This window comes from Heloderma suspectum, chromosome 7 (assembly GCF_057233095.1).
Source record: "Heloderma suspectum isolate Gila_16-S chromosome 7, 16-S_ref, whole genome shotgun sequence".
Lineage (NCBI taxonomy): Eukaryota > Metazoa > Chordata > Lepidosauria > Squamata > Helodermatidae > Heloderma > Heloderma suspectum.
The window spans coordinates 70,099,794-70,114,664 of NC_139464.1; the positions used below are offsets into that span (position 1 = coordinate 70,099,794).

General features: G+C 39.0%; 1 protein-coding gene and 1 long non-coding RNA gene across 5 annotated transcripts in view; one reads left to right on the top strand and one right to left on the bottom strand.

The window, feature by feature from the left end:
* Window positions 1–14,871, top strand: part of GRIP1 (glutamate receptor interacting protein 1) — a 492,217-nt gene that overhangs the window by 210,060 nt on the left and 267,286 nt on the right. The window lies entirely within an intron of this gene.
* LOC146339925 (uncharacterized) overlaps window positions 783–14,871 on the bottom strand; it is a 43,322-nt gene continuing 29,233 nt past the window's right edge. Inside the window, exons 3-4 of the long non-coding RNA XR_014784406.1 lie at window positions 8,100–8,295; window positions 783–1,476 (exon numbers count right to left, since the gene is read on the bottom strand). This is a non-coding gene — a long non-coding RNA (uncharacterized LOC146339925). The remainder of the gene's footprint in view (window positions 1,477–8,099; window positions 8,296–14,871) is intronic.

Sequence of the window (14,871 nt, forward strand, 5' to 3'; positions counted from 1 at the left end):
AGAGTCAAGACTCAGCCATGTTGTGGAGTCTCAGTAGGCTGCATTTGTAAGTTATTCTTTGGATTTAGGTTCCTGATAAGTAAAGTCATAACTAGATAATTCTATGGTTTGTTTTGTTTTAAAAGCAACCAACCATTTATGAACTTTGTTATGTTGGTTCTTGAATAAATTGGAACTTGGGGTAGATTTAGTTCTTTTGCCTGGCCTACAGTTGGCCTTACCTAACCTGCTTAGACCACTTGGAGCATTTTGTGATGGTCCCAAGGAGATTAAAGGAAGTTCTGGGAAAGGATTTTATCCTTCTCCATAAGTAGAAACCATAAGGGTGAATTCTCACATTTTTAGGCAAAGGGTTATTAATATTAATCATGTGAGTAGTCAGAGCAAATAGACAACAAAGGGTGTTTTGCAACCTGGTCTACCTCACAGGCTTGGAAGTGTAGACTCTTAATTTTCCACACAGGGTAATTCCATTAATTATGTAACTGACAATTACAGTTTATAATAGATGTTTGTTTTAAAAGAAAATAAATATGAAGCCAGAAAATCACATTAAACAGCATAATGCTAATAAAAACAATATTTTTACCACTGAAGAGTAGAATATTCTTGAACACAGATGAGTTCCCCCCACTCTGTGGAACTCCCTCCCTAGGGAACTCTGCCATGCCCCCACTTTAATGAGCTTCCGCCACACATTAAAAACATGGTTGTTCAGGCAGGCATTTGGGGTGGGTTAGGGTATTTTTAGAAATATGATGTTTTTAATGCAAAATTTTATTGTTTTAAACTGTTTTATTGTTGTACGTTGCCCAGAGTGGCTGGGTGACCAGACAGTAATTAACCAGATGATTAATACATACATACATACATACATAAAATATAGTTTTCTAAAAATCAAAATTGGGGGGAAAAATCTTTCAAGTCAGTTGTATAAACTTACCTGCCTATCCCATTGACACTTATGTTCCACCATGATAGCGCTGTGACAGTTGTCAAAATCATCTGCTTACCTACATCTAGTTATTTTAAAGAATAGTAGTTAAACCAAGATTCTGACTTGCTAAAATCTGAGCAAATCATGATCAGCAGATAACTGCAGATAGCAACATATCGTTTGGGAGATCAGCAAAAACAAAATAGTCATTTATTAGAATTCATTAAAAATGAAGCTCCACAACCCTGTTAACTTAACCCAGTTCATTATAAAGTTGCAAGAAACATATTGCAGTTATCAATTTTAAGATGCTTTCCACATTTTGGTCAAAAGTTTCAAACAAAAAATATTAATATCAGGCATGAGTAGGACCTGCTCCAGTTGAAATTTTCCAGGAATTCTTGATTTTTTAGCTGCAGTAATAATCTTGGTGGCCTCTTGCTTCCTTAGTTTTCAGTTTGATCCTACGTGGTGAGCAGGCCGATTACATAAATTGTTGGCAGCAATTTCCATGATCCCAACCATGTATTTTCCAAGTGCTGCAATCACAAAGCTGTTTATAGCAACCATGTACTAATTTGTCTGGATTACATGTAAAAAAATGCATACATTTGGACTGCTTGCATCAAGAGAAAAAAGATTGTGTGAACTGGCGCTGAGCATAGGTGAAATGTATAAAATCTGCTGCAGTATGTTAGGTATAGTGTCTGGGCTGAGTCAGATTTGACTCAGTGGACTTTTACTGAGTAATTAATTTTGGCCCTGTGGGTATGGCCATAGTTACTGTTCCATTGTTTTATGTCCGTTGCCTCCGGTGTATAATTTTTATAACTGGTGTGCTGTTTTACTAAAATTATTCTTAGATTTTGGAAAGTTCAAATGGATTGCATTTGCTGGAATAATAAACAGTTTTTGTAAGAAGGAGTATCTTTTCTAGTTCATCAGAATTCTGCTTAATCAAAAAGGTGATATAGTTTTCTAAGCAATACTTGGCATTTTCCAGGTTTTTGCAGCTTGGACCAGTTAATTAACTCAGTGAATGTGACAGCATTCTTCAATTAAATGGCTTAAATCAAGGGGACATTTGAGCTTATATAATGGTCATACAGGTCTGCAGCTGTTCAGACAGCAAAAGTAGAGATTTTTTAAACCATCAGTTAGTTGTTAGATTTTACTTTAATGACTGCCAGAAACAGCCACAGTGTTAGCAAGAAAATATCGCTGTTCCCAAAGGCAGGTCCTCTCAGAGGTCGAGAGAGGCCTGGGCGACTTCCATTTTTGGATGCTCCCAGTATATTAAAAAATGAAGAAATGCCAAAACAGGGTTACAAAAACTATGGTATAGTTTATATGTTTACAGATAACAAATTAACACTTTTAACACACACACACAAAATACATTGCAATAATTTCTAATAAATGTTCCTTTTTTATTTAAGAAGTGGTTTTCTAGCTTTTTTTCTATGCAATTTCACAAGTTGTTCTCGAAAGATTGAGTCTTCTTGAAGTGTCACATTTACGTTAAGCATAGCAAGGCTGTTCAAACTATCTTGCCCTATAGTTGAACGGTGGTAATTATTGACCTGCTTCAGCACATTAAATTGACCTGCTTCAGCATAGTAGAAGGTGAGAGAGAAGGCAGATGTAACAAATATTGAATGGAGGGTTTTGGCTGAACGCAGCCTTGCCACATTCAGTTCAGACATACTTTTTTATTTCCTGGCTTGAGCGCCAAAAAAATTAGGAACCAATTGTGCATGGTTCTAACTAGCTAGACTCCTGTGATGTTACCAAGAACCATTACTCATCCCCAGAACAGTTTTGCTCTTTGAAAAAGCCCTTTTCTTAATCATAGGGACGAATAAACAAAAATACACATGAACAACCAAGTGGTGCTTTTAAAAATTCAAAAAGGCAGCCAGTCAGCCCAAGCCATGGTAGGCAAGGCAAGACTGATGGCTGATGCAGTGTTCATTGCTCTGGCATGTACATCTGTCATTTCTATTATGAAGCTGAGCCCACCCCTGTGGCAGCTGTGAATTCTCTTTCTATTATGTCTTTTTTCACCATGCGTTGATGCTGTGTGGGCTGAATTTGGATGCACAGCAAAATGGCTTCATTGTGTTCCCAAGTCCAGAATTTTCATTGCACTGAAATTTTACCAATCCACTGCAAAGCCTTTTGAGTGTTCAGCTGTTGAAATACACAAAAATATGTCTGCCTGTATTTTAGTAGAGGTTGTACAGGCTGTTTCTTAGAATACTTTTTTTATAGTTGGGTACAGATATATACATACATTACATCAGTTAAGACTCAAGTACATAGGCTGAAACCACCATTATTGGCTTTTCTTGAAAATGCATCGAAGTGGAAGCTTAATCCTTTCTTGGTTTCAGGGCCCCAATTCTTCTGTGTATTTTGTCAAGAAAACTAGCAATGTAAACACTTGTGCACTATTCACAACTTACAGGATTTATGTTTATTTTCTATTTTGATATATGCGCTCAAGTACAAGAAATAACATAAAAAGTGTTCCTTAGAATTGGGGGGAGGGGTGTGACTGGAAAAGCACCATAACAGGAAAAAAGAGGGAGAGAAGCAATAGCTGCAACAGATTAAGAACAGAAACAAAGGTAAACTTATTAGCCAAATGAGGGTGAAGAAATGAAATATTGCTGTAGAAGGAATACTAAAGAGAAATTAGTGAGCTTAGTGAAGAATGTCTGAGACGGAACAGGATGTGGAAATGTCGGAAGTGAGAGAAGACAACTATCAGAGATGAAGAAAGTGGAAAAGACATGATAAATCACTTTTGAAATGCAGTCTAAGCAAGCATACCTTATGCAGTAGACAGCAGTGACTTTAAAGCCTTGCAAAAGGATGTAAAAATATTTATGCGTGTGCCCTATATTTTAAAGGCAGTGCTCATTACGACTGTGATCCAGAATAGTAAATAATGCATACATAAGTAAGAGGGCTGTCCTCCAGATTTTTCTGCAGTTTTTCATTTAAATAATGCCCTAACCACGCCAGTTTTAAAAATTCAATTACCTTTAAAAAAAACACACACACACTTCAGGGGTTGGTGGGTTCCTTATCTGACACTACCTACTGTGGAAAATCTTGGGGATTACAGCCTGTATGTGTAATCCCTGGAATGGGGAGCTATTAAATACGATGAAGTGGTTGCACTTCCCCCTGCAGCAGGTCTTTCAGTCTTCCCCAGTTGTTACTCAGTTTTCTTCACTATCACTATATTTAACTCCCCTTAGCTAAGGGATGATCAAAAGTAATAACTGTGATCAGTGTGGTGAATTCCAAAAGGTGAGACATGTTGGTTTGTTGCAGCAAAAACAGCAAAGGATCTTGTGGCACCTTAAAAGATTAAAACTCTAAAATTTTAAGTCTTAATGATGTTAATGTAGCGTAAAGTTTCATGTACTAGAGCTCACTTTATCAGATGCGTGCAGTGGAGTAACAGGGGTAACTTGGCAGTTTTCTGAGAGGAGAGGCAGAAACTGAAGGTGGAATCCTATATAAACACTGGGATGATAGTATCAGTGTTTGGCCAGGCTCCAAGATGGGTGCAAGTAGATAAGAATCAAGAGGAGCAGAGGTAGATTACAAAGACAGGCTAGTGGTCAGATTCCGGAGGAGGCGGAGTCGGGAGGCAGGTGAGGGTGGCCATATGGCCTATTTTATAGTCTTCTCTTTGAAAGGCTGTGAAAGGACAGTCCTCTGTTTGAAAGCATCTTCTAGTTGAAGGGCTGTTCTAGTCCAAATTCAGTTTAAAGATAATGAACGATAAGAAGGGAGGGCAAGTAGGGCCTGCAAAGTTGCCCATGAACAATTTCCCTCCGGACAGCAGACTGAGCAGGCACACAGGTCACGAGATCACAGTCTTCTCCCCTATGGTGAGATGTATTGTACTGTAATTCAGATTACAGTAATTATTTTACATTTGCATCTATTCTCACATGCAAACCTGTCATCTTTGGTCTATATTTTTGGGTATGCATTTCCTCTTTTATTGCAATGTGTAAATGGCCACCCTACAGGCAAGACAAGGTAATCTGTATTGCTAAACAGGGAGATGAATTGTTCAAACTGCGAAATTGACTTTGATGTGAGAGCTGTATATGGCCTGGTCTACACTGGCCTGTGAGTGAGTATTCAGCTGTTAGTATTCAGGATGGAACTGTGGCTGGAAGATGCCCTTAATGCACACAGCCTAATCTGCCTGGTTTGCTTTGGGACCAGAGTATTGGTATTGTTAGAAGTCACAGACTGTCACAGATTGGCTGCTGGAGGTTCTGGTTTGAGACGCCGTCCCCTCCCCTTAGCTCCTTACAAACAGGAAATAGTTGTGAGAAGGGACTAAGGTATGATTTATACTCTGCTGCTTTGTTGTTAATTCCTAGGGAAACAATGACTAGCAAAACGAGAAAAGACTCCAACCACAAAGGACTGTAAATGTTTCTTTCACAGGGAGATAAAGACATGATTATAGTTCCATTCCAGGAGATGCCTGTTTTTTTCATGCTTTCTGCCATTGTTTACATTTTCCAGGCTTCATAATGCCTTCTTTGATTAGGTTTGATCTTCTGAAACACATATCAACTTGTGCCCTACCAAATTTCTAGGGTACAGATGAAAGGAAGGTATGTGATCATTTATTTGGCCATGCACATAGACCATCACAAAAATCTAATTCTGTGATGAGATTCAGCTGAGTCTGAGGTGCCAGTAAAAAAAAACAACCCACCATAATCTTTCAGAGCTGAGTTATAATGGGAATATAAAATCAAAATGCTAACACAACCCGAACTGTGATAATGAGATACTATAGTAATGGATGATTTAAAGGAGACATTTTATTATGCCAGATATTACAGTGCCCTAACATATGCAGTCATCACTCCATAGTGCTTAAGCGTCATAGATTGTTGTAGATGTTTTATACACTATGCTGAATCACATTCTTTGTTAATTCCCTTCCCATCCATTCTAGGAACTCCCCCTTCTAGGTCTGAGAAAAATGAACCAGCCAACAGCTTTATATTTCATATCTGTATCCTACAGCTCACTTTATAGTAGTAGAGAGAGTACTCTAGCTTCTAGTCTTAATTGCTCTTGAGATAATATGGAGGTCGACATCTAATAATTCTTTGTATACTTTCAGAAGTACTGCAGAGTGTAAGTTGCTGAACTATGTATGTCTAATGGATGGTTCACTACAGACTGAAGCCTTTGCTGGGAAAAAAATTATGAGCCTGGTTTTGTTTGTTTGTTTTTAATTGTCTGGCCATCCCCCTAATTCTTAATCTTAATATTCTGTCTGACCGATCTCTTAGGAAGTAGCCTAGTACAAGGCTGTATACTGAAGCAACAACTTTTTTCAAGTTTAAAAAAAATAGTAGTAAAGAGTTAAGCCTCTGCTTACTTTACAAAAGAAAACCTGGTGCAGCTTGGGATTATTTTATTTATTCATTTATTTATTACATTTTTATACTGCCCAATAGCTGAGGCTCTCTGGGCAATTCACAATTAAAACCATAAAGTGCAACTTGAAAAACATAACAGAAAACTGTTAAAAGTTTTTAAATACCAGGTAAAACCCAGCTGCAGTTACAGCCCGGGGAAAGCCTGTGTGAAACGGTGTGTTTTCAGGAGGCATTTAAAAGATGTTACATTTTCTGTCTCCTGAACTGAGAGCTCAGCTGAGTTAGGGTGTATGTATGTAAGTCAGTTTCATGGTCTTTTTCTTAAAATGCACCCATTTTGCTTAATCTTTCAGACTAAAATGTTTTAAGTCATTGCTACTTTGAATAAACTGAAATATTTTCAAATTATTTGCAAATTATGATGAGCAATTCACAACCACCAAATGACTGCCACTGGTGATAGATCCTAAACATCTCTCCTTTACAGATGGAAATGCACTCCCAATACACGGTGGACATGAAGTGTTTTAAGACAGACCTATTTCTGTTAAATCAACTCTTTCTCTCTGATTCTATATCCTGCTTATGCTGAAGAGGCTGTGGCCAGACTGCTCCTTCATGAACATGTGGATGACATACTCAACAGTAATTGATTACTAGAGTCATATTCTTTCGACAATAATTGAAATAACAGGACAGCACATCAAAGCTTGTGGAGCTCTTATATTTGCTCTCCATCTTTAAAGAGAAAAATGAACACCTCCTACATAAATAAGTAATTGCTATCTTGCTTGCAGCTGCACGCCTTGAAATCTTCCACTGGACTTTTGATGCGTAAATGGACAGATAGAGTTTAGAAAATTGGCTCTTTCTGAAAAAAGTGACACACAGACTGAGACTCACTAAAGAAACAGAACAAAGAGACAAGTTTGTAGAGGTGTGGTACACGTAATATTTAAATGAACACTTGGCAATGCTTGTCTCCCCATCAGCAAAGCTTCGATTCTGGAATTATATGCTTTAAACAGTCCAGGGCTATTTGTTGTAGTAGTTGTTATTGTACTTCTCCCACAATCTGTATATGTTTGCTTTGTGTTTAACAAAAAGAACAACCCTGAAAAACAATTTTTAAAAGCCCTCTGTTTCTCTCATTGGTACATCAGTTTAGTATAAGTGCCTTGGTTTTAACTGACACTGCCCAAATCTTGCCTGTTACAGTTTCTCAAAGTAGATATGAGATAGATGTGGGTCAAGATGTATATAATGGGCCAGTGAAGGTTGGCATCTGGGTGTTGTAGGACGGGGCCATCCCTTACTTTGAACATAAATAACTGTCAGGCCCTGCTTAGTGCAAATAATATCAGTGGGAGAGCTGGGAGAATGGGTTCTTCTGTTCCTTCTGATAAAATTAAAAACATCACATTATTTATACTGCAACAAGCTTTGTCACTGATTTTATCTTCAGATAGTTATCTTTTAGCACTTAGCTAAGAATTTACACTGCTGTTTGCACACTTGGGAGGAGCGTCCCACTTTAAATTCCAAATCTGCCCTGTTACATGGAGGACACTTATACATTGCCTAAAAAAAATGTACCACAAACAAAAAGGAACAAAGACGACACCAATTTCCATAAAATTCTCACATGGTGATTAATATATCTTGATGCAAAGTTAGAAATAAATACTATAATTTAAATAGACATAAATTCATCTCACCATAGTGGGGAAGACTGCGTACATGACCTATGTGCCTGCTCAATCTGCTGTCTAGGTCCCAGCTGTTGATGGACCACTTCAAGGCCCCTGCTCTTCCTTCCCATGGTTCTTTAAACGGGATGCAGACTGGACAACCTCCCAAGTAAAGTACGCCTTCAGACCGAGGACTGTCCTCTGACAGCCCTTCGATGGTTCTCTGTAAAGTACGAAGCATAGCTATCATATTGTCAGTTGTCACTGTGACTCGCATCTGATGACAGTACGTATGAAGGGGAGGTAGCCTGCAATTCTTGCTCTTGAGTTGACTGGGTAAGATAGCGTACAACTCTAATTAATTTTTATCATCCTACTAAGTTGCCTTTCATATCTTCTGTCAGTTGTTTTCCTCCAGACTGTAGTTACCAGAGTTTCCTCCAGACTGTAGTTACCAGAGCCTGGTTTACAACTGCATGTTGTAAGAAATTTAGTTTGGGCAAGAGATGCCTGAATCAGTGTATGCATTTCACACATCAGAACTGTATAGTGTACTGTGTGTGTAGCAGTGAAGTCTCTGACATTGATTAGCTGAGCTGGTGTGATCCCCTGGTGTGGTTCAGAATGTTCAGCTGCTTAGGGAATAAGGCAGTTTGCAGAAAAGCTTCTGTGACAGAAGGGGAAGTTGTCAGCTTGACTGGGATTACAACCTCCCACAGGGAGGTGATAACTGCAGACTGGAAAGAAGTTAAGGGACATGTATCCCAGAGGCAAAAAGGCTGAACAAAGGGTGCTGAATAGACAAGTGAGAAAGAGGAACCTGAAAGAAGGGTGGGCATAGGAAGAAGTCAGGAAACCAAGGCAAGAAACTTCACAGATGAAGAAGGGCTACATGCTATTAGGGAGGGACAGAGGAATACTGGGAAGGCTAGTTAAGAGAAAGACGGGCTAAAGAAAATAGGACAAAGTAGGCAGTGGACAGAAAAGCAGGGAATTGATATGAGGAAACAATGCACATTATATACATGGAGCTGAAGAAAGGAGCCAAGGAATATGAAGGTCTGGGTCAAAACTATAGATAGGGCCTAATTACAGGCAGGGCTGGTGCACTATTGGCAAGAAGGAAATAGGCAAGGGAGAGAGCAGACAGGCATAAGGTTGGGCAGGTCTAGAATCTAGATCCTGCCTGGGGACTTCTGCCATTTGTGCTTTCAGCTGTCACTGCTTCATTCTGACCTGCAACCTTAAGGAGTTAATGGTGACCAAGAATTGAGCAGGGGCTGGATTTCACTTATAGATTTGAACTAACTAGCCAATTATTTGGTTGCTAGTTTTGAGTTCACACATAACGAGAAGCACCATTGGTGAATTTCCCTGTGGGGCTTCTCATTGCAGCAGCTGCCTCCATTTTGAATATTCGGGTGTGCAACTGGGGCACAGCATAGCTTCTCATTAGATGTGAATCCAGCAAAGGTGGGTTGTTGGGGTAGTTGACAAGCCACCCATAGCCTTAAAACAGCCCATGGGTTCTGGGTAGCTTGTCAACCATCCCAACAACCCACCCTTGCCAGGTTCGCACATAATGAGAAGCCGTGGCAGTGGGTGCTTAATTTGTCATCTTGGTGCCCATGGGTGCTATAAGCCACGGTGAGCAGCAGTGATCGTGCAAACCACCTTTTATTGCCTACAAAGCATGCTAGATTTGAAATCTCTTTCACTTTCTATGGAACATTAACAGTATTATCTCACATTACTATTGGCTGTATTGAATGCTAGAAGGGCTTTTACTAATGTATGGAACTTCCTCTTGCAGCATACATCTACTGTTCTACATTATCAACTTAAAACCAGTTCAGCACCCATGAATTTTCTAGCACAGGCAATGAAAATTCTGTCAGAGATCTCCAACCCTCTTTCAGAAATTGGAATTTCTGGGGTTCCTTGCAAGGAAACAAGTTCAGGTTTTTAGTGGTGTGATGACGCCTCTAGAGAGTACTGTAATATCAGTAATAAATAATGGTAGGAAGAATAACACAACTCACGAGATGCTCAAAGCTATAAATGTATCTAGTGATACACAGTAGGGCACACAGACATCAAATCAGAGAAATAATGTCTGTCTAAATGTATTTTTGTTTCCATTTTTCATGAGGTATCAGTGGGCCTTTAAGAGAGATCCTCTTCCTGCGGTGTTAATTCTGTCCACACAGTTTCTGGTTCCATTCCAACCATTGCCTACGCTGTGCAACGAATAACTGTAGATCATTATAAAGTGGCAGGCAGAATACTGATGAACCGCAGCGACAGGCAGCAAGATCTGTTAAGCAGGAAGGATTCTTCTCATAAGCATATGCCCAGACAACATTTGTAAGACAGAAAAAAACACACCAGTGTCAGCCGTGGCATCAGATTAGCCCTCCCTCTTCACTCCCTAAATCTCTAAGGAGAGACCTGCCTTTCCCTTTACTGGCCCTCTAGTGGTTTTGCCATTAACACCTGTGACTGAAGAGGAAGGCAAAGGGAGGGGGAGCTTGTTTTAATCCTCTTTAACTTGCATATTGCCTTTGTGGTGTTGCAAATCCATTTCATATGTTGTTTAAACCTATTATGTTCATTTTTGTACAGTGAGCATTTGCTCACTGCACAAAATTACTGCATTTGCTTACAGTAATATGTATAGAAGGTCTATTGCACAGCCTTTTGAAGTTGACAGAAAGCTCTCAAGCAGGTTACTCCCTATATCAGATCTAATCTAATCTAAACCTAATCTTAATCTAAACAAAATCCTTCATTTCTGATATTTGGAACTCTTGGTTGGCTAGGAGAAAGAATGGAAGGGATGATAGTTCATGCAGGGTTAGCTAAGACTTTCCTCAGCATCTTTCCCATTTTCACAGCAGCAGCAGGAACCTGAGGCAGCAGTTGCTGTTCCTGCAGTTTTGTGTTATACTAGATAATGATGCAAACCAGGTCCCACAGGAGAGTGTACTCTGTAGGGGGAATTTGTTTAGTGCTGCTTTTCTGGTAGTCCATGGATGTCAGTTTATGTTAGAATCTAGCTGAAAGCAAGAAAAAGAATAGGAAGAAAAACCAGCCAATTGTTTGCAAATGGGAAGACTCGTGACCTTTTCATCTACAATGCATGTAACCAGGGACACTACGGGAAACGGCAGGCATTTTGGGAGCATGTGCCTAAACAGAGTGGGTTAAAAAAAAAGTATTTCAAAAAAAAAAATTAATTGATTCTTAAATTGGATGAAATAAAAAAAACCCTTTCAATTATTGGGGTCACGAAGAGTCGGACATGACTGAACGACTGAACAACAACAACAACTTTCAATTATAGTGCCTCTTTAAAAATAGGTTTTAAATGAAATTTAAATGTAATACAGAAATGTTAAAGCCTACCATTGTCTCTTAAACCTAAAATATGAAAGAAACTCAATTGCTATCACCAGGTAGAGGACCAAGGGTCACTGGGAGGTTATACCTTCCTCCCTTGCAGGAAGACAATCATTGTAAGGGGACAATCAGCCTGACTCCAGCTTTTGGCCACAGAACAAGCTGCTGAAGGGAGTTTGCTTCTGTCCCTCCCTGCCAGAATGAAGACTGCTGCAACAGCTAGTTGTCCTGAGATTGCAATAGTGAAGGGGAGGGACATTCTGCCCATTGTCACCAATGGGCAACTCGTTGACTGGTTGATTGCACCACCACTGCTATCCCAAGAAGATACCAAGAAGGGAAGATCTGCATGGCCTGAACTAAACATAGATGTCTGTTAGCAATTCGTTCTGACTTGGTCAAACTGTTCTTGTTCCTCTCTCTTCTGTAACTTGTATTTGATGCCTTATAGATATTCTTGTTTTGCTAATCTTTTCAGCTGTTCAAAAGTTAGAGATAAAGGAGCAATGTGATTTTGGTACAATATGGTTGATCTATAGCTTTATTTGGTTAAAGTATAAAATGCAACTTTGGTATTTAGAAACATTTTATTTTATTTAGAGACCTTGCATGCGTATAGGATGAGCCAAACAGAAGTCTGTCAATTTCACAATTCCGCATTACCACCATCCCCTGCCTAGACTCTAATGATATATAATTCTGTAATTCTGTAGAGCAGAATGCCCTGTAGAATTACATGATCAAAAGTCTTGAAATAGGTTAAAAACCCAAACGTTTTAATTGTTATGGCAGTCAACTACTATGCATGTATGTTCAGGAAATATGTGAATTACAAATGGAAAACTCAATTTAAACCAATAATTTAAACCAGTCAAATCATGTTTTTATCTCAATACTTTAAATTGCCTTGATTTAAACCAATACACTCTGTCTCCAAGGCTGTCCTATAGCATTTCCCCTATAATTTTTGAAGTAAACAAAGTATGATACAAAAGAGATGACAAAAAAGTTGGACAACGGTATCATTTTTGTGGTGCCAACCCATGCAACTAAAATTCAAGTCATCCAGAAGCTAAATAAGCATTTCGTGCTGTGTTTAATTGTTCAGAAACGAATCAACTGCAGGGTTCTGGAGCTTAGTGAATATAACCAGGCTGTCAACTATTAGTGGGAACTCAAGGTTTTACGTGTACCTTCTGTTCCCCAAAGTCTCCATCCACTTGGTGTAGATTCCCAGTTTCAGGGAAACTACACCAAGAAAACATTTGAAGATTTAGGATCCAGATCACAGTGTTGTAGAGACAGTAGAAATCACAGCTGGCAGAATTCTCCTGTTAAGAGTATAAATTCTAGAACTAGCAGTAGCAACCAGTTATTTTAACCACCTTGTCCAGCATACAGGCCCTTCTGACCTTCTGTTATGATGTTTCTTCTGAGCCACCTTTTCTAATTAGCCTCTTCTTGCATCAGCTCTTCTGCCCTTCTCCTCAAGCCTCATTCTCTGTCTTCTATGCTTTCTTCAGATTCTTTCTGAGGCCGTCCTTCTTCCATCCCCTTAGTCTCTGGACCGTTTCCCTTATGTTCACTACATGCAGGGACCTCTTCCCAGTCCTCAGCTTACCTTTGTATGAAATTTTAACCTTAGCCAAACTGACAATCTTTCTTTCTACATAGACATGGAGTTCAAACTGTTTAAGTCCCTGAGAAACTGAGCATTCCATACCACCACACCAGCTCAGCCAATCAGTGCCAGAGTTTTCACCACTACGATCACAACACAATAGAGATTCTGCTTGTAATAACTGATTGTAATGACTAGCTTTAAGCTGCATGGAAGAAATCTAAACAGACCTCTGAGAATAGCTTATAGCAATTACAATTTAGAGCCTCAAAATGTCTTTATTTTTCTACAGTAAACTAAAGGCAAAATGAGCTTTTAAATTCTGCTTTGAACTGAATAGCATATTTTTTTCTAAGCTGACTTTTCAGACAAATATTGTCTCCCCAAAGGGCTCACATCATTCAAAATATGAGATGCAGACCCTGCCATCAGCAAAAAGGACAAGGCACACATGGGATGGAGAAGTGAAGGGAAAAGGTAGAGGAGGGAGATCAGTTTGACAATGGCAGAACCATGTGGTGAGTTGTCAACAAGCATTTATATCCAGTTGGGGCCAGGCTCATCTTCCCTTGCTGATGTTCTTGCTTCAATAGAGGTGCTGCCGCAACCTGGCGACCCTTGTTCCTCTGGTCAGTTGTCTTTCCCTTACTTCTGCAATCTCAGGACAATTGGCAGAATATAGTGTTCTTTCTGGCAGGGAGCGGGAGAGCAAGCTCCTTGTAGCTGCTAGTTTGGTAGCCAATAGTTGTGGTCCAGCTGGTCTTCCCATTGCCATGGTGCCCTTCTGGGAGGAAGGATGTACAACCTCCCAGTTACCTTTAGTCCATTGCCTAGTGGCAAAGGCCAGAGTGGCCTTCCCCTCTTGCAAATAGGAAGCAGATCAGGTCACATATATACAAGCAGAGGTCTTTAATTCCTTTATCATCAGAATTGCTAAACTCTTATGAATTATTGTTAGAGACTATTAAAACGTTTTGTGGAATAGCATACATCATTTATCCTCGTGGATAGCATTTATTTACCTGTGCATTTGAATAAAAACATGCAAAACAGAAATAATAAATGTAGTTATTAGGATATAAGTTGAGGTTTGAGAGAGATTTATAAATGTATAAATAGTGGTTATTTTATTCATAATTGAGAAATACTAATCACTGCAACTGTCATTTTAAATCCCAGGCTTTTGTCAATACACTTTTCACCTTAAGGTGCTCATAAGTTATTCAGATTTACTAATGCAATATACTTTTAGATGAAAGAAATGCAGGTACTGTAAGATAAGCTCAAAGCATTTTACACACTGTTCATTTAGCTGCTAGTTCCCGTTTCATGCAATGTCAAGTTGAGAAGATCTAAAACTTTAACAACTTCCACTGGGAAATGGATGGCACAGAATACAGAAAATCCATCAATTTCCCTTTTTTGGTCCCAGTCATTAATTATATAAGTTCCTATCTGGGTATAGCTGACTTTTTTAAGGACAGGAGAACATCTAATGCCATTTTGAATTTATTTAAAATGTTGATATTACATTTCCTTTATGCATCCACTTCTCTGTTATTAAGCTGTAAACCTAAATGAGGTATGTGGCTTTGTCCTCACACTCCTGTATCACTGGAAAAAGAAGGTGGATAGCAGAGTATACTTAGTCCTGAAGATGCTGAATTATTGAAGTTTAATTATGTGCTCACTATTTTCAGTAAAATAGATTCTACTTATTTGACAAGCTGTCTAGATAAACTATATTTGATTAACAGTTCAATCCTATGCATGCCT